At 42.9% G+C, this 18635-nt stretch overlaps 1 protein-coding gene across 5 annotated transcripts in view; it reads right to left on the bottom strand.

The window, feature by feature from the left end:
• Positions 1 to 18635, bottom strand: part of LOC137370072 (talin-1) — a 302720-nt gene that overhangs the window by 220228 nt on the left and 63857 nt on the right. The window contains exon 1 of one of the 5 annotated variants that reach the window (XM_068032186.1): positions 567 to 763. The exons of the other annotated variants lie outside the window; for them this stretch is intronic. The gene's annotated coding sequence lies outside the window, so the exon portion shown is untranslated. Of the gene's footprint in view, positions 1 to 566; positions 764 to 18635 lie in introns of those variants that run through there. 5 annotated transcript variants of the gene reach the window in all.

Genomic DNA, 18635 nt, shown 5'->3' with positions numbered 1-18635 from the left:
GGAGACACACACATAGGCACACAAAGAGGCAGAGATCCCATGTTCCCGAGTATGATTAGGCCCATAAACATATAAGCAACCAATGGATTTCTGTTCCTTAAAAGGGACTTGGGTTGTTCTAACCACTTTCTAAATCTCCAATAGGGAGAGCATTTTTACTGCTCAGTATTCATTCTCGCAGCATTTCAATTGCTCACCAACCACGCAGTCATAGGAAAGATCTTGCATTTACAGTGCCTTTCACCTCAAAACGTCCCAATTATGTATTTTTAAGTGTCAACCAATTTTAACTGCAGCACCTGTGGAAGAGTCTGCCACTCCAGGTGCTGCTTCACAAACCACTGACCACCTCCAGGCGCTTACCCATTGTCTCTCGAGACAAGGAGGCCAAAGAAGAAGTCGCTAAAAAAAAAAAAATCACGTAGTTGCCCAAGAGAAAAACACACAAAATCTAAGTCAATGATCTTATTCCATTCACTCTCACATTCAGCATTACATTTCTTATTTTAAAATTCAGTAGTTTTGCTGAGGCAGTAAAGTGTTGCAGGATTGTATGATAAACTTACAGCACGTAATCTTCAGTGAGTTTTCAATCTTCTAACTGTTTGAAACTCTCATGTAATGGTCAAACAGAACTAAGGAGAATCCCAAGTTTTTTCTGTAGACTTCATGTACTGTACAGGAAGGAGTTTTAAAGACACCGGGACATCGTAAACACTGAACTGACTGCCCAGCAATAATTTTGTTATGCATCACATAAAAATGTACACTCCCTGCTGGATGCTTGGCAGCCGCTTTTCCCTATTACACATTCCAGAGTGCAGTTTGTGTGTTGCTTACTCCCTGAATGAGCAGTATGCTTGGAATGCCTCCATAGGAACTGATTCCCTGGACGATGATTAGCTGACCACTAACAATGTAGTCACTTCCTGCTTTTGCCAGCATGCCTTTAAAAGGGAATCATTCAACAGTTGAAAAAAAATACTGATACAACTGAACTGCATTTTTATAATAAAGCACTCTGACATATAATGAAGTGCTCCCTACCCATCTTCCTCCTTTGTCAGTGTTGCCATTTACAATTTGGACCTTGTGGTGAGCAGAACAAAGATGGCTTCATCTACACATACACCAGTTCAGAATTTTTGCTAATTAATTAGGAAGCATTGAGATGCTTGATTTTCAAGTGGGTGAATGGTTGTCCCTGAATTATCACAGCTGCTTTCAGTTCAATGGGACGCAACAGCAAGAACATGAATAACTAAAAGTCAGCCAAAATATGTTGGATGCTAGAGTTGAGACATGTGCTGCTCAACCCGATATACAATGCACACTGCACAAAACTTTGAAGTGCAAATTTCACGTCATCGTCAGAATAATTTTGATGGCAAACACCATTGGTCATGTGATCTAACAGCGTGCTCTATTCAGACCCTTACAAAACAATTCAGCAATGTTAACCTGTAACTGCTGCTGTGATTTCCAGAATTACATTGTTAATTTTTGCTTAACAAAACTAAGAAAATGTCTGCCACCGTATCCACAAAGGAGATCAGAAGCACTTTTTTTTCCAACAATTTAGTATGTTATATAAATATTGGAGATGGGAACAAAGGTTGTCTGACTAGGCAGGTCAATTGGAGGCAAGCAGTCATGTGATGAAACCTCCAGGAATACATCCAGATTTGACAACCTTAATTGTGCATTACCCATGCTTCACTGTGTACCTGGTTCTCCTCTGAATTTGCTCAGAACTGCACTGCTACAGTTCCCTGCATCCCCAGCCTTTTGAGCAGATAAGGCCCTAAAAAGTTTCAAAGTCAACTAATCTAAATTTTAAAACTTTGCAACCTCCTCTTTACATGTCCCTTTTCTCCCACTGTGCTCCATGTTTCAGCTCAAAATAGGAACCAAAATATAACACCAGGACTTTCATTTCGAAATTCCAAGTGAGTTTCAACAGAGGAATAGAAGTAGGCCATTAACCCCCACGAGTCTGTTCCACTATTCTATTAGATCATGGCTGATCTACATCTCAACTCCACCTATGTGCCTTCTTTCCATAAACTTTGAGGAGCAGCCTAGGAGAGAAGCAGCACATAAAGCGGGGACCAGGAGAGAAGCAGCACATAAAGCAGGGCCCGGGACAGGAGCAGCACTGTGATTGGACTGTGAATCTGAACCAGACAAAAAAAAATTGCAAATTGACATTACAAGACAAAAAGTCACATGGGGTGAGTACATTGGTAAGCTTTTCATTTAATTTGAATTAATCAACTATAAAGTAAGACATCAATTAATTTTTATAAAAATCTGAAGCCATTTTGATAATTTATCACAATTAAAATAAGTGTTCAATTAATAAATCAGATCTAGGGGATAAAGTTAAAATTAACAAGGGATAGTAACATTAAAAGGTTCTGAGTTTTTCCAGTAAATTAACATCGAAGGTATATAGATATTAAGAGTGAAGTAAAACATTTAAGTCAACTCTATAAAATAAAGTGATGTCAGCACAAGAGAAGTTGCTGATTGGTGAGTCTTCATTTAAGTCTGAAGTTTATTTCTGTTAAGCCAGTTAACAGGCTAATAAATAGAGGCATGGCAGGGCATCCGAGTCCCACGGAATGCACATCCTGTTGCATGTGGGAACTCCAGGACATTTCTCGTCTCCTGGACAAACGTGTACAGAAACAGCCAGCAGCTGAAGCAGCTAGAGGTCCAGGTTTTGGAGCTTGAGCAGCAGCTGGCGTCAAGGCAGTGCATCCATGAGGCTGAGAGTTTCATGGAGAGAACTTTTCTGGATGTGATCACCCCTTAGCTTAAGGGCATGCAGGCAGAGAGGGAATGGGTGACCGCCAGATAGCAGAGACCAGGCAGGTAGTACAGGAGTCCTCTAAGTGCAGCTCACTTTCCAATCAGTATTCAGTTCAGAATACAGTTGAGAGTGATGGTTCATCTGGGGAGTGCAGCAAGAGTCAAGTGCACGACCCCACAGCTGGCTTAGCTGTACAGTGAGCAGGAGGAAGATTGGAAAAGCAATAATATTAGGGGATTTGATAATTAGGGGAACAGACAGACATTTCTGTGACCACAGACGCAAATCCAGGATGGTATGTTGTCTCCTGGTGCCAGGATCAAGGAAGTCAGCGGCTACAGAGCACCCTGAAGGAGGATAGTGAACAGCCAGCAATAGTCCATATCAGTACCAACATAAGTAGAAAGAGGAATGAATTCCTTCAGGCAGATTTTATGGAGCTACAAAAGAAATTAGCAAGCAGGACCTCACAGATCTCCAGATACTCCCCATACCACACACGCGTGAGTATAGAAAGAGGATAGAGCACAGACAAATGCGTGGCTGGAGAGACGGTGCAGGCTAGAGGGCTTTAGATTCCTGACACATTGGGATCAGCTTTTTGGGAGATGGGACCATGTACAGGCCGAACAGGGTTGCACATGAACAGAGGTGGGTCCGATGTCCTTGCGGGGCAGTTAGCTATTGGTACTGCGAGGGTTTAACAAGGTACACAAAGAATTAGGAGAGATAGGTGGTGCTAGGGTAAGCAATAGTAAGGTATTAGATGGGGTCAGATTAAGAGGAAATGCAATAAGGCCTAAATTGGGTTTACTGTGCATGTGTGTGTACACAGAGTATAGTAAATAAATTAGGTGAGGTGCAGGCACAGGTAGCCACATGGGAGTATGATGTTGTGGCGTTAATGGGGACCTGGCTGAAAAAAGGACAGGACTGGAAAAAGGACATTCCAGGACACAGGAATGTCAGGAAAGATAGGGAAGGAAAGAAAGTAGGGGTGAACACAAGAAATAGAAGAAACAGAAGACGACCAAATGGCCCATCAAGCCTGCTCTGCCATTCAGTACAATAGTAGCTGATTTTAGGCTTCAATTCCACTTTCCAGCACACTTCCCATATCCCTCGATTCCACGCGAGACCAAAAATCTATTTATCTATCCCAGCCTTAAATGTATTCAATGATGGAGCATCCACAACCCTCTGGGGTAGAGAATTCCAAAGATTCACAACCCTTTGAGTGAAGTAATTTCTCATCTCAGTCCTGAATGATTGACCCCTTATCCTGAGACTGTGTCCCTGTGTTCTAGATTCCCTGACCAGTGGGAACAATCTCTCAGCTTCTGCCCTATCAAGCCCTTTCAGAATCTTGTGTCTCAATTAGATTGCCTCTCATTCTTCTAAACTCCAGAAAATATAGGCCCAATTTACACAGCCTCTCATAGCACAACCTTCTCATCTTAGGGACCAATTTAGTAAATCTTCACAGCACTGCCTGCAGTAACAAAAACAAGAAATGCTGGAATCACTCAGCAGGTCTGGCAGCATCTGTGGAAAGAGAAGCAGAGTTAACGTTTCGGGTCAGTGACCCTTCTTCGGAACTGCCTGCAGTATATCCTTTCTTAAATGTGGAGACCAAAACTGCACAGAGTATTCCAGGTGCGGTCTCACCAAAGCCCCATACAATTTTAGTAAGACTTCTTTATTCCTGTACTCCAGTCCCCTTGCAATAAAGGCCAACATGTAATTTGCCTTCCTATTGCCTGTTGCACCTGCATGTTAACTTTGTGCGTTTCTTGTACAAGTACACTCAAGTCTCTGATCAACCAGTTTCACACCTTTTAAAAAATATTCTCCTTTTCTATTTTTACGACCAAAGTGAACAACTTCACACTTCCCTACATTATACTCCATGTGTCATCTTGTTGCCCACTCACTTAAACTGTCTATATCTCTTTGCAGCCTCTGTACGTCCTCCCCGCAGCTTACTTTTCCACCGAGCTTTGACTCATGAAACTTAGATAACTGTCTCTTCATCCAAGTCATTATCAGAGTGGAAACAGCTAAGGCCCCAGCACTGACCCTTGCAGCACCCCACTATTCACTGCCTGCCAACTTGAAAGGCCCCAATAATGCCCACTCTCTGCTTCCTGTCTGTTAACCAATCCTCTTTTGACGTCAATATATTACCCCAACACCACAAGCCCTCAATTCTTCTTTTATGTGGCACCTTATCGAATGTCTTTTGGAAATCCAGCAATCTACTGGTTCCCTTTTATCAACCCTACTAATTGCATCCTCAAAATTCTAATAAATTTGTCAAACAGGATTTCCTTCAGTAAAACCATGCTGACTTGTTCTAATCATACTATGCTTTTCCAAGTGTATTGTTAAGACTTCTTTAATAATAGTTGCCAGCATCTTCCCAACAACTGATGTATGGCTAACTGGCCTGTAGTTCCCCGTTTTCTCTCTACCTCCTTTCTTGAGAAGCGTTGTAACATTGGTCAACTTCCAATCTGACAGGACCATTCCTGAATCTAAGAAATTCTGGAAAATCATAGCTAGCGCATCAACTATCTCTGCAGCTATCTCTTTTAGAACCCTAGGATGTAGGCCATCTGGTCCTGGGGACCTGTTAGATTTTAGTCCCTCAAGTTTTCCTCGGCTGATAACAATTTCCTCAATTTGGCAGTATTACGGATAGTTGTACAGTGCTGGAGAGACAGGATGTCTAGGAGGTGTCAAGGACAGAATGTATTTGGCTAGAGGAAAGAAACAATAGAGGTATCATTACCCTACTGGGTGTTTTTCTTTTTATAGGCCAACCCGTGAAAAAGATAGAGGAACAAATTTGCAAGGAAATTACAGAAAGGTGCAAAAACTCGAGAGTAAATATAATGAGGGACTTCAATTATGTTTATTTAGACTGGAGTAGTAATGGTGTATAGGGAAGAGAGCGAGAAGAGTTTCTGAATCTTGTTCAGGAGCATTTTCTAGATCAGTATATTTCCGGTCCAATGAGGAAAGAGGCGTTGCTGGATCTGGTTCTAGGGAATGAGATGGGACAGTGGATCAAGTGTCAGTAGGGGAACATTTAGGGGATAGTAAGGTATAAGTTAGCAGGAGAAAATGGCAAAAAGCAATCAAGAGTAAAAATTAATTAATTGGGGGAGGGCCAATTTCAAAGAACATAAATACAAACATACGAATTAGGAGCAGGGGTGGGCCACTCGGCCCTTTAAGCCCACTCCGCCATTCAAAATGTTCAGGGCTGAACTGATCACTCCACATTTCTCCCTACCCCTGATAGATTCTTGATGAACAAGGGGGTGGAAGGCTATCTACCTTTGCCTTAAATATATTCAAAGCCTCCGCTTCCACTGCCTTTTGAGGAAGAGAATTACAAAGACACACGACCCTGAGCGAAAAAATTTCTCCTCATCTCTGTCTTAAATGGGCGACTCATTTTTAAGTAATGACCCCAAGTTCTAGATTCTCCCACAAGGGAGAACATCCTTTCCACAACCACCCTGTCCAGACCCCTCAGGATCTTATATGTTTCAATCAAGTTTTCTCTTACTCTTCTAAATTCCAGCAACTACAAGCCTAGCCTGTCCAATCTTTCCTCGAAAAACAGTCCGCCCATTCCAGTTATTAGTTTAGCAAACCTCCTCTGTACTCCAATGCATTTACATCCTTCCTTAAATAAGACCAGTACTGTACACAGTACTCCAGATCTGGTCTCACCAGTGCCCTGTATAGCTGAAGCATAACTGCCCTACTTTTGTATTCAATTCCCCTCGCGATAAACGATAACATTCTATTAGCTTTCCTAATTACGTGCTGAACCTGCATACTAACCTTTTGCGATTCATGCACGAAGACACCCAGATCCCTCTGCATCTCAGAGCTCTGTATTCTCTCACCATTAAGAGAACATGCTTCTTTTTTATTCTTCCTGCCAAAGTGGACAATTTCCCACTTTCCCACATTATACTTCATTTACCAGGTCTTTGCCCACTCACTTAACTTATCTACATCCCTTTGTAGCCCCCTTTAATGGGGTGAGAACAGATCTGTTCATAAATTGGAATCAAAGTTGGCAGGCTAAACTGTAAAACTAATTGAACAATAGGCTGCCTTTAAAGAGGAGATAGTTTGGGTACAGTCGAGTATGAAGAGAGAAAAGGTAGAAAATCCGAGTTCCCTGGATGACAGGAGAGAGAGAGAAAGGTGAAGCAGCAAAAGAGTGCATATGACAGATGTCATTTTAATAATACAAGTGAGGATCAGGCTAAATATAGAAAGTTCAGGAGGGAAGTGAAAAAAATAAAAAAGGCAGCCAACATAGAAGGGAATCCAATAGTCTTCTGTTGGTATATAAAATAGTAAAAAGGTGGTTAAAAAGAGGACTAGGGCCGATCAGGGAACAAAAAGAGGAATTACTCATGAAGGCAGAGGACATAGTTGAGGTACTAAAACGAGTACTTTGCATCTGCCTTTACCAAGGAAGATGCTGCCAAAGTCATGGTGAAATTAAAGGCAGTCGAGACACTGAATGAGTTAAAAATTGATAGAAGTATTGGAAAGGTTGGCTGTACTTAAAGTTGATAAGTCACCAGGACCAAATAGCATGTACCCAAGGATGCTTAAGGAAATAAAAATGGAAATTGCAGAGGCACTAACCATAATCTTCCAATCCTCCTTAGATTCAGGGGTGGTGCCAGAGGACTGGAGAATTGCTCAAAATAGGGTGTAAAGATAAGCCCAGCAACTACAGGCCAGTCAGGTTAACCTTTGTGGTGGGAGAGCTTTTAGAAACAATAATCTGGGACAAAATTGTCACTTGGACAAACGTGGATTAATTAGGGAAATCCAGCATGGATTTGTTAAGGGCAAATTGTGTTTAACTAATTTGATTGAATTTTTTGATGAGGTAACAGAGAGGGTTGATGAGGGTAATGCTGTTGATGTGGACTTCCAAAAGGCATCTTAGTTAGTTAGAGATACAGCACTGAAACAGGCCCTTCGGCCCACCGAGTCTGTGCTGACCATCAACCACCCATTTATCCTAATCCTACATTCCTACCACATCCCCACCTGTTCCTATATTTCCCTACCACCTACCTATACTAGGGGCAATTTTTATAATGGCCAATTTACCTATCAACCTGCAAGTCTTTTGGCATGTGGGAGGAAACCGGAGCACCCGGAGGAAACCCACGCAGACACAGGGAGAACTTGCAAACTCCACACAGGCAGTACCCAGAATCGAACCCGGGTCGCTGGAGCTGTGAGGCTGCAGTGCTAACCACTGCGCCACTGTGCCGCCCAATCCTGTCACTCATCCAACATCGTATCCATGCTGCAACTGATCTTTTTATTCCATGGTCTTCAACTTTGCTGACTTTGTTAATGTGGCATGAAAGACAGCACTTCCAACAGTGCAGCACTCCCTCATCACTCCATGGAGATGGCAGCTTGGATCATGTGCTCAAGTCTCAGGAGTGGAACCTTGTGGCTAGAGGTCAGAGCCAATGCTGACAGGGAACATTTTTCTTAATTTCTGTTAAACACTTGAAGACTCTCTGGAATTAGAGCCTCAACGTTGGCTATTCAACCATCTCAAATCATACAGGTGAGTCAGAACACAAAGGATATTAAACCAGGAGAATTGATTACAGGCAAAGAACGACAACGAAGAAAACGTTCAACACAATACAGTGCAGGTCAGAATACCTCACTTGGAAAAGCTTTATTCACTTGGCCCATCAAAACATTTGAATAAAAAAAAAGCTCAAACTTGTCACTAATTGTAACTAATTCAAAATTTCAACGTTGTCAGCAAGTTGCATCAATGCTATGAAAAATTCCCATTATTTAAAGGAACTTAGACACAAGTCTCATCCACTAAGACTTATTTATTTATTTAGTGATACAGCACTGAAACAGGCCCTTCGGCCCACCGAGTCTCTGCCGACCAACAACCACCCAATTATACTAATCCTACATTAATCCCATATTCCCTACCACATCCACACCATTTTCCTACCACCTACCTACACTAGGGGCAATTTACAATGGCCAGTTTACCTATCAACCTGCAAGTCTTTGGCTGTGGGAGGAAACCGGAGCATCCAGGGGAAACCCACGCAGTCACAGGGAGAACTTGCAAACTCCGCACAGGCAGTACCCAGAATTGAACCCGGGTTGCTGGAGCTGTGAGGCTGTGGTGCTAACCACTGTGCCGCCCACTTGTGATTACTTGCATTTTATAGCGCCTTTAACATAGAAAAATGCCCCATGGAAGTACACCAATTTATTTAAAAACTGGGTGAAAGCCGAGAGATTAGGAGTGATTATCGACTTGGTTGTGGAGGTAGATGGAGAGGCAGTGGAGTTTGGGAAAAAAATTCCTTGATAGGCTAGCAAAATGGGCAGACAAGTGGCAGATGGAATTTAATACAGACATGTGTAAGGTGATGCATTTTGGCAGAATGGATAGGGAGTGGCAATATAGCCTGAATGGTACAGCAGTAAGGAGTGTGCAGGGAGAGTGTGACCGGCGAGTTTATGTGCAGGACATACTGAGAAAGTAATTAGCAAAGCATCTGGGATCTTGGGCTTTATAAAGAGAGACATTGAGTACAAAAGCAGGGAAGTTATGCTGAACCTTTATAAAGCTCTGGTTAGATCACAACTAGAGTCTTGCTTCCAGTTCTGGTCACCACACTTTAGGATGAATGTGAGGGTCCTCGAGAGGGTGCAGAGGAGATTTACCAGCATGGTTCCAGGGATGAGGGATTTTAGCCACAAGGTTAGGTTGGAGAAGCTGGGCTTGTTCACCTTGGAGCAAAGAGGGGTGATTTGACTGAGGTGAACAAGATTATGACAGGTTTAGATAAGGTAAACAAAGAAAATTTGTTCCCAGAAGCTGATGGTACAAGGACTAAGGGACACAGATTTAAGGTTTTGGACAAGAGCTGCAAGGGGATGTGAGGAAGAACTTTATCTTTTCCTTACGCAGCGACTGGTAATGACCTGGAACTCGCTGCCTACGAGGGTGGTGGAAGCAGAGATGAATGATTTCAATAGGTAATTAGATGAGCACTTGAGGGAAATAAACTTGCAAGGCTACAGGGATAGAGTAGGGGAATGGGACTGGTTAGATTGCTCTAGAGAGCCAGCATTGATTCCATGTCCCATTTTCAACCTCCCTTTCCCCTCCAAAGTCCTTGAATGTTTTGTCACCTTCTAAATCTGTTCCCATCTTTCCCGTAACTCCAGGTTTCTGTACCTGCCACAATACCGAAACAGCTCTAATCAAAGTCACAAATGACATCCTATGTGACTGTGACAAAGGTAAACTTTCCCTCCTCATCCTTCCCGACCTATCTGCAACCTTTGGCACAGTTGACCACACCATCCTCCTCCAACGCCTCTCCACTGTCATCCAGATGAGTGGGACTGCACTCATCTGATTCCGTACTAGTTTATCTAAACGTATTACTTGCAATGGCTTGTCTTCCTGCTCCCGCACCATTAACATGTGTCCCCCAAGGATGTATCCTGGGCCCCCTCCTATTTCTCATCTACATGCTGCCCCTCACATCATCATCCAAAAGCACAGCGTTAGTTTTCACGCTTGCTGACACTCAGCTCTACCTTACCACCACTTCCATCGAGTCCTCCACAGTTGCTAAATTATCAGACAGATTATACATCAAGTACTGGATGAGCAGAAATTTCCTCCAATTAAATATTGGGAAGACTGAAACCATCGTTTTCAATCCCCGCTCCAAACTCCATTCCCTAGCTAACGACTCCATCCCTCGCCCTGGCAATAGTTTGAGATTAGTTCAGTCTGTTCACAACTGCGGGGTCACATTTGACTGAGATGAGCTTCCGACCTATATTTGTGCCATCACTCAGAAACTGAACTGGAGTAGCCTTATGAATACTGTGGCTACAAGAGCAGGTCAGAGGCTAGGAATCCTGCAGTGAGCAACTCACCTTCTGACTCTCCAAAGCCTGTCCACCATCTACAAGGCACAAGTCAGGAGTGGGATGGAATACTCTCCACTTGCCTGGATGGGTGCAGCTCCAACAACACTCAAGAAGCTCGACACCATCCAAGACAAAGCAGCCCACTTGATTGGCACCCCATCCACACCTTTGACATTCACTCCCTCCACCACTGATGCACAGTGGCAGCAGTGTGTACCATCTACAAGATGCACTGCAGAAATGCACCAAGGCTCCTTAGACAGCATCTTCCAAACCAGTGACCTCTACCACCTCGAAGGACAAGCGCAGCAAATGCATGGGAACACCACCACCTGCAAGTTCCCCTCCAAGTCACACACCATCCTGACTTGAAACTGTATCGCCGTTCCTTCACTGTCACTGGGTCAAAATCCTGGAACTCCTTTCCTAACAGCACTGTGGGTGTACCTACCTCACATGCAGAGGTTCAAGAAGGCAGCTCACCACCACCTTCTCAAGGGCAATTAGGGATGGGCAATAAATGCTGGCCTAGCCAGTGATGCCCACATCCCACGAAGGAGTAAAAAAAACTAAGACCAACATTGCCCAAATTCACCCGTCTCAGCTCATCTGCTGCTGAAACCCTCATTCATGCCTTTCTTACCTCTAGACTTGACTAGTCCAAAGCACAACTGGCTGGTCTCCCACATTCTACACGCCTTAAACTTGAGGCCATCCAAAATTGCACTGCTCACGTCTTAACTCACACCACGTCCCGTTCACCTATCACCCCTGTGCTCGCTGACCTACATTGGCTCTCGGTCAACCAATGTCCTGGTTTTAAAATTCTCATCCTTGCTTTCAAATCCCTCCATGGCCTCACCCTTCCTTATCTCTAATCTTTTCTAGCCCCATCAACCTCGAAGATATTAGCGCTCCTCTAATTCTGGCCTCGTGTATCCCTAATTTTAAATTGCTCCACCATTGGCCGTACTAAAGCATAGCCACCCGACCAGACCCGCGACATGTCGGGTTTGGGTCGGGTCTGGCATTCGGGCTCGGGTCGGGCTGGACGTGGACACAATGCTGCCTTGCTCAGGGAGGGAACTTCTGCACGATTCTGCAGGAATAGCCTGCTGCCGGAACAGAAGATCACAAGATTTGGACAAGGCACGTTATATATAATTAACTTTATTTCGATAGTCGGGTCAGGTGCGGGGAAAAAAAATCAAAGGACTCTGGCCTGGCTCGGGTTCAGGTTGGACGTAGTTGGTTCGGGCCCGGGTAGGGTTTTAATTTCATACTGGAGCAGGCCTTTAGGCCGTGCCTTCAGTTGCATTTGCCCTGAGCTCTGGAAGTCCCTCCTACACCTCTTTGCCTCTGCACCCAGCTTTCCTCCTTTAAGACACTCCTTAAAACCTACCACTTTGACCAAGCTTTTGGTCATCTAACCTAATATCTCCTATTGGGCTCAGTGTCACACTTTGTTTTATAATGCTCCTGTAAAGTGCCTTGGGACATTTTATTGTTAAAAGGCGCTATATAAATATAAATTATTACAAAATCAGTCAACAGGCAGCACGGAGGGCTGTTACAGGGCTCATTGAGAGTTGCACCTCGTTCGTCTGCAGTGTCACTACTGCATATATTTGTGCATTGTTCTGCTGTGGTGCTGTTTCTGTCTCTTCTGCTAGTATCAAGTAGGCCACCTTCTCTCTCGATGGGTGCCTTTTTCGGCCAGCTTAGCTTTAAGCTGTGGAATCTTGATCGAGTTGAGTTTTGCCTTTTGATGGTGCTCAACCAGGCTGTGCATCCGTCAGAGATGCGGCTGAAGCACCCACAGCATCTACTTCCTCAGGCGTTTTCTGCAGTGCTGTTAAACAGATCTATGACCCAACCATTCTCCACCTCAACCCTAGGCTCTGTCAGTGTCTGAAACTGGTTGGCAGTTCAAGTTTGAAATTATATTTTTCTGACAATGATTTGAGCTTAACATCAAACCATTTGATGGGTAAGCCTCTGGGAAGCTCAGAACTTTTCTTCAGCTTTAGATCTACATAAGCTACAAGATGACGACAGTTCAGTAGAGTTGCCAAGCTCAGAACATCTGAAGATCCAGACATCAACTACACATTGAGTGTTTTCAATGATGTGAAAAAAGACTTGCATTTATATAGCGCTTTTCACAATTACCAGACGTCTCAAAGCACTTTGCAGACAATTAACTACTTTTGAGGTGTATTATCGCAATGTAGGAAACATAGCAGCTAATTTGCACACAGCAAGCTCCCACAAAAGAAGAAGACCAGACAACCTGCTTTTTGTGGTGTGGATTGAGGGATAAATATTGGCCAGGACACCAGGGATAACGCCCCCGCTCTTCTTCAATCTTTTATGTACACTTAGCGGGCAGACGGTGCCTTGGTTTAACGTCTCATCCAAAAGATGGCACCTCCAACAGGGCAGCACTCCCTCAGTACTACGCTGGAGTGTCAGCCTTGATTTTTGTGCTAATAAAAGCATAAAGTGCTGGAAATACTCAGCAGATCTGGCAGCATCTGCTGGAGAGAGAAACAATTAGCGTTTCAGGTCTGTGGCCTATCGGAACCAGTTTCAGATTTCCCGCATGCGCGGTATTTTGCTTTAATTTTTGTACTCACATCCTGGAGTGGGTCTTAAACCCAGAACCTTGTACTCAGAGGCAATTGCTACCAACTGAGCCATGACTTACACCATTATTACACTATATTACAACTTGATCGGTTTCCTTTTTGGTAGTTCCAGTATTGCAGCAACGTAAGCATCTGTGGATGTCTTCTGAGAAGGAAAATGGCCCATACCTCGAGGTTGTGGCCACAGATGGCAATGAGTCATTCACCTTTGTCATTGTTACTGTGGCTGTCTGCTCCTAGCCAAGTTTGGTCTAGGGGATAACAAGATGGCTACCTGGTGACATCTATCCAACTCGCCTGTATCAGAGTCTGCCAGATTTGTCACGGCATGTGTACCTACATTGATGAACAAAACAAGTTGCACGATGACATTCATTTATTTGTTTTCAATTAATAAACATTTTGGTTTTCTGGTAATCCATGGCAGGCGCTAAATTTTGGATACATTGTTCTTCATGTCAGCTTGAGTAAACTTGGTTATATCCAAACACTTATGTGGAAATATGCCGTGTTCATCAAACCTCAGCCTGTTATAATGACTGAGACAAGTCAGTTCCCAAGACAGGAGAGTCACAACCTGTACATCAGGGCATCTGAATATTTCATGTGCCCATTCATAACTGACTCTTGCATCATAGATCCCGTCCATGGGGTAATGCAACTGCAGTTGTGCAACTAAGACGCAATAGCATTCCAGCTACCTTCCTAATAGATGAGTATATATTCAAGAGAGATAGTGGCATGCATGACACATTTCACTTTGGTAGCATGATTTCCTCCAATGTGGAATGTTTTCCTGACTGCAGTGGGCACATTGCACTTACAAGCACCACAATTAACTCTCCATCCAAGAGATCAAATGCAAGTCATAATCTCAAAGTATGGCTCTACAAACCATTACAAGGTCCACATTTAAATATGGCTCAGACTCTAAAGGTTAAGCCTCAGGACACAATCAAAATGAGATTGTATGCAGTCTGCCATATCAACCAGCAGTGTCCTGGTTGGTTAATCATTACTGACTCCTCTGGTATTGACACCTCACACGCCATCCAGAGTTGGACCCTGCCGGAACATTTACCATTAAACCACTTGCAAATGAAAGAGGCCACGAGTTAGACCTGAAACAAAATGGGATGAGAATATGAGTGTTCAACATGAGCCTTACTGATGAGGCACAAATGTCAGCCTTGAACCATAAGCTGGAAGCAGCAACATCCTAGATGACTTCAACTGGGAGGAATGAGCAATCCTAAGTGCAAAATGCTGAAGTGCCTCAAAAGGTACATCGTATGAAGTAACTAAGTTCCATTGCAATTATATAGAGCTCTAGTCAGACCTAATTCAGAGCATTGTTTGGTATTAGTGTCAGTCATGGTGGATCAACTGGTAGCACTCTCGCCAGAGTCACAAGGTTGTGGGTTCTAGTCCCACTCCATGACTTGAGCGCAAGAATCTAGGCTGACCCTCCAGTGCAGTACTGAGGAAGTGCTGCACTGTCAAAGGTGCCGTGTTTCGATTGAGATGTTAAATTGAGGCCTCTTCTGCCCTCAAGTGGATGCAAAAGATCCCATGGCACTATTTTGAAGAGGAGGGGAGTTATTCCAAGAGTCCTGGCCAATATTTACCCCTCAATAGAGGTCATAAAAACAGATTATCTAGTCATCACATTTGTGGGAGTTTGTTGTGTGCAAATTGGCTTCTGCGTTTCCTCCATTACAACAGCAACTGCACTTCAAAAGTACTTTATTGGCTGCAAAATGCTTTGGAACTTGTGGTCATGAAGAGTGCTAGATAAATGCAAGTTTTTCTTTTTTTTTCCCTTTTGTTTGTTTTGGGTGCCCCATCTTATAAAAGCAACACTGACTTGAGGAAATCAAATAACAATTCACCAGGATGATATCTGGGATGCAGATATATATCTTACAAGAGACTGAGTAATCTTTGAGTACATTCCAAAGAGTTGAGGAGGTTAAAGGGTGGTCTGATTAGCTACCTGCTTTAGACTAAGAGCCAAGTGTCAATTAGACTTAGTGTAACTTACCATTTGTCGTTTCATGACATCACATGAACTAAAAGACAAAAATGCCTACCTATGTCCCAAGCTCTGTAGACTTGTTTTGCTCTTGCTTACCCGACCTACTGTTTGCTCATGCTGAACTATATTTCAAATCCAACAGTAAAAAATGTTTCTATTGCCTATGAGAATATGTATCGATAAGGTGTACTGAAAACTACAGAAGAAGCAATTAATGCATGATGTAAATGGCTTCTGTAAATGGCTGAACACAATCACATTAATTCAAGTTGTAGGTGACATTTTACATGAGGGAAAGTGCAACTGTTGGTGTTGGTTGATTTTACAAATAATCTTGCAATCACAACTGGCAGATGCTAACATTTCTTGTACCACCAGGTCAGGAGAAGTAAGGAGCCAGTCAGTATTCTCATTTTGCTGCTTGCACAGCTGCCAAATTATAACCATTATGTCCAATGATTTTTAATGGGTCTTGATCTTTGAACCTTAACAGATCATTGTGTGGCTGGATTACTAGTGACGAGCAGCTAAAGGGTCTAAAGCCACCAGTCTTAAAATACATGTGGCAAGGAATCACTAGATCCTCATTGATAACTAAAGGTTAATTTTTCCAGCTGCTTTTTTTTAAAAAAAGGAAGAGATAAAAAAATGGATCCAAAAAAGGGGAATCATAACATGGAAATAAAAGTATGGTTTGAGAGTACTGCAATGTAAAACAGTCTCAGCTGATAAAGGGGATCTCATAACTGTGGAAGCAGGGAGATGGGTGAAGTCCTCAAAAATAAATCCAGCTGATAACATTACATATTTTAGTACAAGGAATAATTGTTTTCCCTCCTCCTGTGCATTTTTGAACCGAGAGTTATGATGTGTAGAACTTTTCCACAGTGTTGAATTCAACAGCTTCTTCAAATGAGCCACCCAATTTGTAAACTTGTATGTGCTCGTTGGATAACAACCCCAAGCCCCTATTTAAAATCCAAAATTCTGAACTTTCCAATTTCTTCTTCTTAGGCAGTCCCTTCGAGGATGATCTGCTTCCACTCCAGTACGATGGGTTCGGAGATGGCTGGTAAGTCCAATGCGTGATAGGAACATAAGAGCAGGAGAGTAGGCCATTCAGCTTATCGATTCTGCTCCACCATTCAATACGATCATGGCTGATCATCCACTTCAATGCCTTTTTCCCCCACACTATCCTCATAGCCCTTTATGTCATTGGTATTTAGAAATCTGTCAATCTCTACTTTTAACATACTCAATGACTGAGCTTCCATAACCCTCTGGGGTAGAGAATTCCAAAGATTCACAACCCTCTGAAAAGAAATTTCTCCTCATCTCTGTCCTAAGTGGCTTCCCCATTATTTTGAAATTGTGTCCCCTGGTTCTAGACTCCCCAACAGGGGGAAACATCTTGCCTGCATCTACCCTGTCTATCTCTAAGTATGTTGTAGATTTCAACGAGAGCGCCTCTCATTCATCGAAACTCTAGAGAATACAGGCCCAGTTCCCCCAATCTCTCTTCAGAGGACAGTCCCACCATCCCAGGAACAAGTCTGGTGAACCTTCATTGCACTCCTTCTATGGCAATAATATCCTTCCTAAGGTAAGGGGATCAAAACTGCACACAGTACTCCAGGTGCCGTCTAACCAAGGTTCTATACAATTGAAGTAAGACTTCACTACTCCTGTAGTCAAATCCTCTTGCGTTAAAGGCCAACATACCATTAACCTTCCTAATTGCTTGCTGCACCTGCAGATTAGCTTTCAGTGACTTACTGACAGGGACACCCACGTCCCTATGTACATCTACACTTTCTAATCTCGTCACATTTAAGAAATACTCTATACATCTATTCCTCCTACCAAAGTGGATAACCTCACATTTTTCCACAATATATTCCATCTGCCATGTTCTTGCCCACTCACCAAGTCTGTCCAAATCCCCTTGAAGCCACTTTGCATCTTCCTCACAACACACATTCCCACCTAGTTTTGTGTCATCCGCAAACTTGGAAATATTACATTTGGTCCCCACATCCAAATCATTGATATATATCGTCAACAGCTGGGGCCCAAGAACTGATCCTTGTGGTACCCCACTAGTCACAACCTGCCAAAGTGAGAATGACCCGTTTATTCCTACTGTTTTTTGCTTGTTAACCAATCCTCAATCCATTAATTTTGCTTTAATTTTGCTAACCAACCTCCTGTTAGGGACTTTATCAAAAGCCTTGTGACAATCCAAGTATACTACGTCCACTGACTCCCCTTTATCAATTCTGTTAGTAACATCCTCAAAAAACTCCAACAGGTTCGTCAAACATGATTTCCCATTCATAAATCCATGTTGACTATGCCCAGATTATCCAAGTGTCCATTTATCACATCCTTTAGAATAGATTCTAACATTTTCCCTACTCCTGATGTAAGGTTAACAGGTCTGTAGTTCCCGGTTTTCACTCTCCCTCACTTCTTAAATAGTGGGGTGATATTTGCTCCCTTCTAATCTGCAGGAACTTTTCCAGAATCTATAAAACTTTGGAAGATGATCACCAATCCATCCACTATCCCCATAGCTACCTCTTTCAACACGCTGGGATGTAGAATATCAGGTCCTGAGGACTCGTCAACCTTCAGCCCCATTAATTTCTCCAATATAACCTTCTTACTAATACCAATTTCCTCCAATTCTTCTTTCTCCCTCGGCCTTTGGAGCTCCAATTCTGGGAGATTTCTTCCATCTTCCTCAGTGAAGACAGACACAAAGTAATTATTTCACTTCTCTGCCATTTCTCTATTCCCCATTATAAATTCTCCTGACTCTGCCTGTAATGGACCCACATCTGTCTTAGCCAAATATTTCCTTTCAACGTACTATTAGAGGCTTTTACAGACCATTCTTATGTTTTTTGCGAGCTTACATTCATACTTTATTCTCCCTTTATCAGTTTCTTTGCTATATTCTAAAATCCTTCCAATCCTCAGGTTTACTACTATTTCTGGCAACTTCATAAGCCTTTTCTTTCAATCTTATACAATCCTTTACTTCCTTTGTTAGCCATGGTTGACTACCTTACTTTTGGGGATTTTGTGCCTTGAAGAAATGTATAGTTGCTGT

Source organism: Heterodontus francisci, chromosome 1, assembly GCF_036365525.1.
Source record: "Heterodontus francisci isolate sHetFra1 chromosome 1, sHetFra1.hap1, whole genome shotgun sequence".
Classification (NCBI taxonomy): domain Eukaryota; kingdom Metazoa; phylum Chordata; class Chondrichthyes; order Heterodontiformes; family Heterodontidae; genus Heterodontus; species Heterodontus francisci.
This window is presented reverse-complemented; position numbering and strand designations above follow the sequence as displayed.